The sequence below is a fragment of the Fistularia commersonii genome, chromosome 14 (assembly GCF_037954325.1).
Source record: "Fistularia commersonii isolate RoL2024-O1a breed Wild chromosome 14, RoL_Fcom_v1.0, whole genome shotgun sequence".
NCBI classification, from domain to species: Eukaryota; Metazoa; Chordata; class Actinopteri; order Syngnathiformes; family Fistulariidae; genus Fistularia; species Fistularia commersonii.
Window position 1 is genome coordinate 18,865,644 of NC_141297.1, and position 6,812 is coordinate 18,872,455.

Genomic DNA, 6,812 nt, shown 5'->3' on the forward strand with positions numbered 1-6,812 from the left:
TGTGTTTGTGTGTGTGTGTGTGCGTGTGTATGTGTGCGTGTGTGTGTGTGTGTGCGTGTGTGTGTGCGTGTGAATGTGTGCGTGACAGTTTGTTTAGGTGGAGGGGGTCGCGGACATGGAGTACCAGGCACTGTACCGGATGAGCTGAGGAGCGGAGGAGGGCAGAAGCCTGGACCGTGATTCGCTTATGTCCAGCGGTTCGGGGGTTCCAGGGCCAAAAGCGGTAAAGCGGAGGGACGGAGAAGCGGAGGAGGGGGGGAGAGCAGAAGCACGTCACGCAATTCGCCTGAGCTCGGAGGATCGGGAGTACCAGGGCCCATAGCGGAGGAGCAGAGGAGCTGAGAAGCGGAGGATTGGAGGAGCGGAGTTATGTTTCTCTTCTCAAAGGCGGGGAAGCTGGGGGGCAGCAGGACCCCTTAGACCGGCCAATGGGAGCCTTCCCCGGACATGGATCCCCCGGACGTATGACTGGAGTTCCCGGACCTCAGGGCAAACATGTGAATGAGTGGATGAGATAATGTTTGTGTGCTTGTGGATGTGCTAATGCTATTAGCACAGCTATGATGAGTTAAAGTCTGTGAGTGTGCGTGTTTATGTGTGTGTGTGTGTGTGTGTGTGTGTGTGTGTGTGTGTGTGTGTGTGTGTGTGTGTGTGTGTGTGTGTGTGTGTGTGTGTATGTGTATGTGTGTGTGACAGCTTGTTTAGGTGGAGGGGGTCGCGGACATGGAGTACCAGGGCCTGTACCGGATGAGTTGTGGAGCGGAGGAGGGCAGAAGCCCTGCCCGTGATCCGCTTATGTCCAGCGGTTTGAGGGTTCCAGGGCCCAAAGCGGAGGAGCGGAGGAGGGAAGAAGCCCGGATCGTGATTCGCTTATGTCCAGCGGTTTGGGGGTTCTGGGGTCCAAAGCGGTAAAGCGTAGGAGCGGAGGAGAGCAGAAGCACGTCACGAAATTCGCCTGAGTTCGGAGGATCGGGATTACCAGGGCCAAATACGGAGGAGCGGAGGACTTGAGAAGCGGAGGAGGGCAGAAGCCTGGACCGTGATTCGCTTATGTCCAGCGTTTCGGGGTTCCAGGGCCCAAAGCGGAAAAGCGGAGGAGCGGAGAAGCGAAGGAGGGGAGGAGCGGAGAAGGACGTCACACAATTCGCCCGAGTTCGCAGGATCGGGAGTACCAGGGCCAATAGCGGAGGAGGGGAGGAGCGGAGGAGCGGAAGAGCAGAGGAGGGCGGAAGCCCAGACCGTGATTCGCATATGTCCAGCGGTTCGGGCTTCCAGGGCGGGAGTACCAGGGCCAATAGCGGAGGAGGGGAGGAGCGGGGAAGCGGAGGAGGGGAGGAGAGCAGAAGAACGTCACGCAAGTCGCCTGAGCTCCGAGGATCGGGAATACCAGGGCGCATAGCGGAGGAGCGGTTGAGCTGAGAAGCGGAGGTAATGTTTCTCTTTTCAAAGGCGGGGAATCTTTGAGGCAGCAGGACCCCTTAGACCGGCCAATGGGAGCCTTCTGCGGACATGGATTCCCCGGACGTATGACTGGAGTATTGTATTTTAAGAACGAACTTTATTGCAGGCAGCATGAAAGAAAAAAACACGGAACGTTCTTCTTCCTTTGTTAAGACGCAAAAACACACAGACGTCACACACACTGATTTTGCAGTAGCGCCACCTATAGGTAAAAGTACCGCCCATTTACAACACTCCCACTTACTTTTACCAATAGCACCAAGTCCTGAGAAAATAATATTTCAAAGCTGTGTTCTTCCACGACAACAAAAACTGTAAACTTGTTTAACACCCCATTTTTAAGACAGTATTCCTATCACATTGGTTATACTGGAACTCTTTTTCCCATTTTTTAGAAATCGCTTTGACTCGGCAGCGTTCTTCGTACACCTGTCAAGCATTTTTAAACAAAAAAGAGTCCGATCTCGCCCCTGAGATATTCAAATCTCTGTCTACCGAGTGGCTTGGTAAAGATATCCGCTTTCATATCATTTGTTGGACAATATCGCAGTTCAATTTGTCCATTCTGCACACATTCACGGATATAGTGGTAGCGAATGTCTATGTGTTTGGTCCTGGAGTGATTTACAGGATTCTTTGCAATTGCGATGGCTCCTTGGTTATCTTCAAGGATCACTGTGGACACAGACTCTACACCGAGATCACACAGTAGTCGTTTCAGCCAGATTCCTTCTTGAGCTGCTTGACTGAGTGAGATGTATTCAGCTTCTGCTGTTGAAAGTGCTACTGTTGATTGTTTCTTGCTGAGCCAGCTTACTGCTCCTCCACTCAGAAGGAAGATGTCGCCTGTTGTTGACCGGCGATCATCTTGATCTCCAGCCCAGTCAGCATCCGAGTATCCGATTAAAGCTCCGGAGTCTGAGCTCTCATATTTCAGAGCAAGATTTAATGTCCCTTTCAAGTATCGAAGTATCCTCTTTACAGCAGTCAGATGTGAAGCATCTGGATTTGCATTGAACTTCGACACAGCACTCACAGCTTGAGCTATGTCCGGTCTTGTCGCCATGGCAGCATACAGCAGACTTCCAACCATTGACTGATAGGTATGCTGGTGCACTGACATACTGACACCATCACTCCTTTTTAGCCTGACGTTGGCATCTGCAGGAGTTGCCACAGGATTTGCATTATCCATTCCATACTTCCGAAGTATGGCTTCAATGTAATGCTTCTGCTGAAGAATGATACGATTCTTTTCTTTATCTTGGATGACAGAGATGCCTGGGATGTAGGACAGCTCACCCATGTCTTTCATCTTGTAGCACTCCTTGAGAGCTGCTTTGAGCTCGTCCATGCTCTCAGTGGACTCTGTAATCAGGATCAAATCATCCACGTAAACTGCTAGTATTTCAAGCTCTTGTCTTGATCTCACAAACACGCAGGGGTCTGATGTGCTCTGTTTGAATCCAATTTCCATCATGAACTCCGTAAAAGCCTTGTTCCAACAGCGAGGAGACTGTCTCAGTCCATAGATTGATTTTTTTAGTTTGCATACCAGATGTTCCTGCCCTGGTTTGATGAAGCCCTCAGGTTGCTCCATGTATATTTCTTCTTCCAGGTGTCCATTGAGGAATGCAGTTACAACATCCATCTGGTGGACATGTAGACCCTTTTGAACAGCAAAGGACAGTAATGTACGAATAGAGCTAAATCGTACCACTGGTGAAAACGTTTCATCATAGTCAGCGCCATACAACTGTGTGTAGCCCTGTGCAACGAGTCTACACTTGTATCGTTCCACTCTTCCATCACTGCGATGCTTGACTTTGAACACCCATCTGGATCCTACTGCCTTTCTGTCTCTTGGCAAGTCGACTAAGTCCCATGTCTCGTTTTCCAGCAGTGACTCATATTCCAAGTCAGCTGCCTCCTGCCAGTCTTTTGCATGAGGACTCTCCATTGCCTCTTTTAGTGAGAGTGGCTCTATCACGCAACACATGTTTGCATAATGATCAACAGTCACTACATCAGCAAACTCATCATATCCAAATCTTATTGGAGGCTTTCTGATTCTGTCATTTTTTCTGACAGTGCTCTCAACAGTGACTTCGTCATGTTTTGTTTCACTCTCATCTATTTTCATAGTTATCTCGGTGTCTGTGCAGTGTACTTTCGGTTCCTGCTTCAAGTTAAAGTTGGATTCATCAAAGACGACATCTCGACGGATCAGAATCCTCCTCTTCTCTTCATCGTACAGGCGATAGCCTCTGGCATTGTTTGCATATCCCACGAAGCGCGGCTTCACAGTCTTTTTGTCCAGCTTCTTTCTCTCTTCATCTGGGACAAGTGCATAGGCAATACAGCCAAACACCTTCATGTGACCCACATTAGGTTTTTTCCCACACCATCTCTGGTACGGTGTCTCTCCCTTCAGGACAGAAGTAGGCAGCCTGTTCTGTATGTAAGCTGCTGTGGCAACAGCCTCTGCCCAGAACATCTTTGGTAACTTAGCATGAGACAACATGCTCCTTGCTGCTTCAACGAGTGTTCTATTTTTTCTTTCAGCAACTCCGTTTTGCTGTGATGAGTGAGGTCCAGTCATTTCATGGTGGATGCCTTGAACCTTCAAATATTCTTGAAACTCCCTTGAGGTGTACTCACCACCATTGTCTGTTCTCAGCCTCTGGATGCTTAGTCCACACTCATTTGTGAATGTCTTCTCAAATTCCTTGAATTTACACAGCACTTCATTCTTCTGTTTCATGAAGTATACCTTGGAGCATCTTGAGTAATCGTCTGTGAAAGTCACAAAATATTTGGATCCACTTATAGATTCAGTTTGCATGGGACCACAGACATCACGATGAATTAACTGCATCTTGCGCTCGGAACGTATTTCTCCAATCGACTTGAATGGCTTTTTAGCCAGCTTGCCCTCCACACATCCTTCACAGAAGGGAACTTCTTTGTCTGCAGAGAAGTCCACTCCGTTCACCAGACCTTTTAGTTCCTTCAGCTTGGTAGTGTGACCGAGGCGCCGGTGCCACAAGATAGCAGCTACTGATGCACTGTGAGTGACTGATTCATTTCCTTTCACATCTAGCTGATATAGTCCATCAGCTCTTCGTGTTCCCATTCCTTTAAGAGTTCCATCTTTTCCATGAATGTAGCAGCAGGACCTCTTAAACTGAACCGTATTTCCCTTTTTGGTGGCAGCTCCCACTGAGAATAAATTCCCAGAAAGTTTTGGAACATGCAGCACATCATACATCGTAGCATTTTTTACCCTGCTTGACTTGAAGGTCATTGTCATGTTGACATTTCCAATTCCCAGGGCATCAACCACCCTGCCGTCACCGAGCTTCACTGACTGTTCTTTTGAGAACTGCTGGTATTCCTTAAGAATTCCTTGCTCGCATGTCATGTGCTTTGATGCTCCAGAATCAATTAACCACTCAAACTGATGTGGTTTTTCTGAGCTTTCCCTTCTAGCTACAAAGGCACTTTCAGATGAACCATCCTCATCCTCACACGCCACATTTTTAGCTTTGTGGATTTTCTTTTTTGATTTGTTTTTCCAGCTTGGACAGTCACGTTTAATGTGGCCTTCCTTCCCACATTTATAGCATCTCCACGTGCTTTGTCCTGCTCCCACTGCTTTGGAGCGATCCTGCAGATTGCCACACACCTGTGATGACATTGCTGCTGCACCACCTGAAGGACCACCACTGTAATCATTAGCATTCACTCGCTTTTGTTCCTCATCGATTAACGCTTGTTGAACAAATTTGAGTGTCAGGTTGTCAATCTTTGTTTCCAGTGCAGTGACAACTGTAGCGTAACTTGGTGGTAAACTTCCCAACAATGTTACAATTTGGTCTTCCTCTTCAATTACAGCTCCTATTGCTGATAACTGGTCAGTCAGTTCTTTCATTTGTTTGAGGTGCTCAGTCAAACCATCTCCTTCCTTCATTTCGCACCTGAAATATTTCTTCTTCAGAAATAGTTTATTTGCCAGCGTGTCTCTTTCAAAAATATCTTTCAGTGTAGTCCACACTTCTTTGGGAGTCTTACAGTTTGTAATCAGGTACAACAGGGATGAACTTACATTGAGCACTAACACAGAGAACGCTTTCTCTCTCTGTTTCGTGAACTCACCCTGTGCTGCTGCGTTAGCATCTGGGGCTAGTGTGTCTTCCTCTGTTAGCATTCGCCACAGTCCTTTAGCCTTTAGCAGATGTTCCATTTGAAACTTCCACGTTGCCCAATTCTCCGGTCCGCTCAGCTTGTCGATAAACAGCTTGTCCTCCATTGTGAGTTCCCACAATACTGTTCACTATCACACAAAATATTCAGTGTAATCCAGCCTTTTAGAGACACTCTGGGCCCATAACCTATTGTATTTTAAGAACGAACTTTATTGCAGGCAGCATGAAAGAAAAAAACACGGAACGTTCTTCTTCCTTTGTTAAGACGCAAAAACACACAGACGTAACACACTGATATAGCAGTAGCGCCACCTATAGGTAAAAGTACCGCCCATTTACAACATGGAGCTCCCGGACCTCTGGGCACACACATGTGAATGAGTGGATGAGATCATGTTTGTGTGCTTGTGGATGTGTTTTGGCTAATGCTATTAGCACAGCTATGATGAGTTAAGGTGTGTGTAAGTGTGTTTGTGTGCGTGTGTATATGTGTGTGTGTGTGTGTGTGTGTTTGTGACAGTTTGTTAAGGTGGAGGGGGTCGCGGACATGGAGTACCAGGGCCTGTACCGGATGAGTGGAGGAGCGGAGGAGGGCAGAAATCCTGCCCGTGATTCGCTTATGTCCAGCGGTTCAGGGGTTCCAAGCCCCAAAGCGGAAAAAGCGGACGAGCGGAGAATAGCAGAAGCACGTCACGCAATTCGCCTGAGTTCGGAGGATCGGGGGTACCAGGGCCAATAGCGGAGGAGCGGTGGAGCTGAGAAACAGAGGATTGGAGGAGCGGAAGTAATGTTTCTCCTATTTTTTTTTTTCGTTTTTAATTTCATTTGTCTATCTATTTATTTAATTATTTCCTTTCAATTTCTTTTTTTGTCTAGCATAATAAACTTAACTTCTTCCAGTTCTGCAAAGCAAGAGACGTGCCACACATATTATTCCTCCGTAAAAGACCCAGCCGGTATTGAGGGGTAACTCACAGATCTCCTGGCCTGGCCAAGTTCTTCGTTCACAAAAACAGAATGCAGCAATGTTCCCCAAATTTTAATTTCTTCATAAACGATTTTGAATAATTAAAAAAGAAAAAATCCTTAAAACTTATGGAAAAATCCAAAAACCAAAAAACATACAGTTTGATGTCTGAAATT

General features: G+C 47.1%; 1 long non-coding RNA gene across 1 annotated transcript in view; it reads left to right on the forward strand.

The window, feature by feature from the left end:
- The first annotated feature begins 1,334 nt into the window (after positions 1–1,334).
- The window catches only part of LOC147227466 (uncharacterized), a 5,790-nt gene continuing 312 nt past the window's right edge, over positions 1,335–6,812 (forward strand). The window contains exons 1-2 of the long non-coding RNA XR_015107109.1: positions 1,335–1,428; positions 6,190–6,812. The exon at positions 6,190–6,812 is cut by the window's right edge and continues 312 nt beyond it. This is a non-coding gene — a long non-coding RNA (uncharacterized LOC147227466). The remainder of the gene's footprint in view (positions 1,429–6,189) is intronic.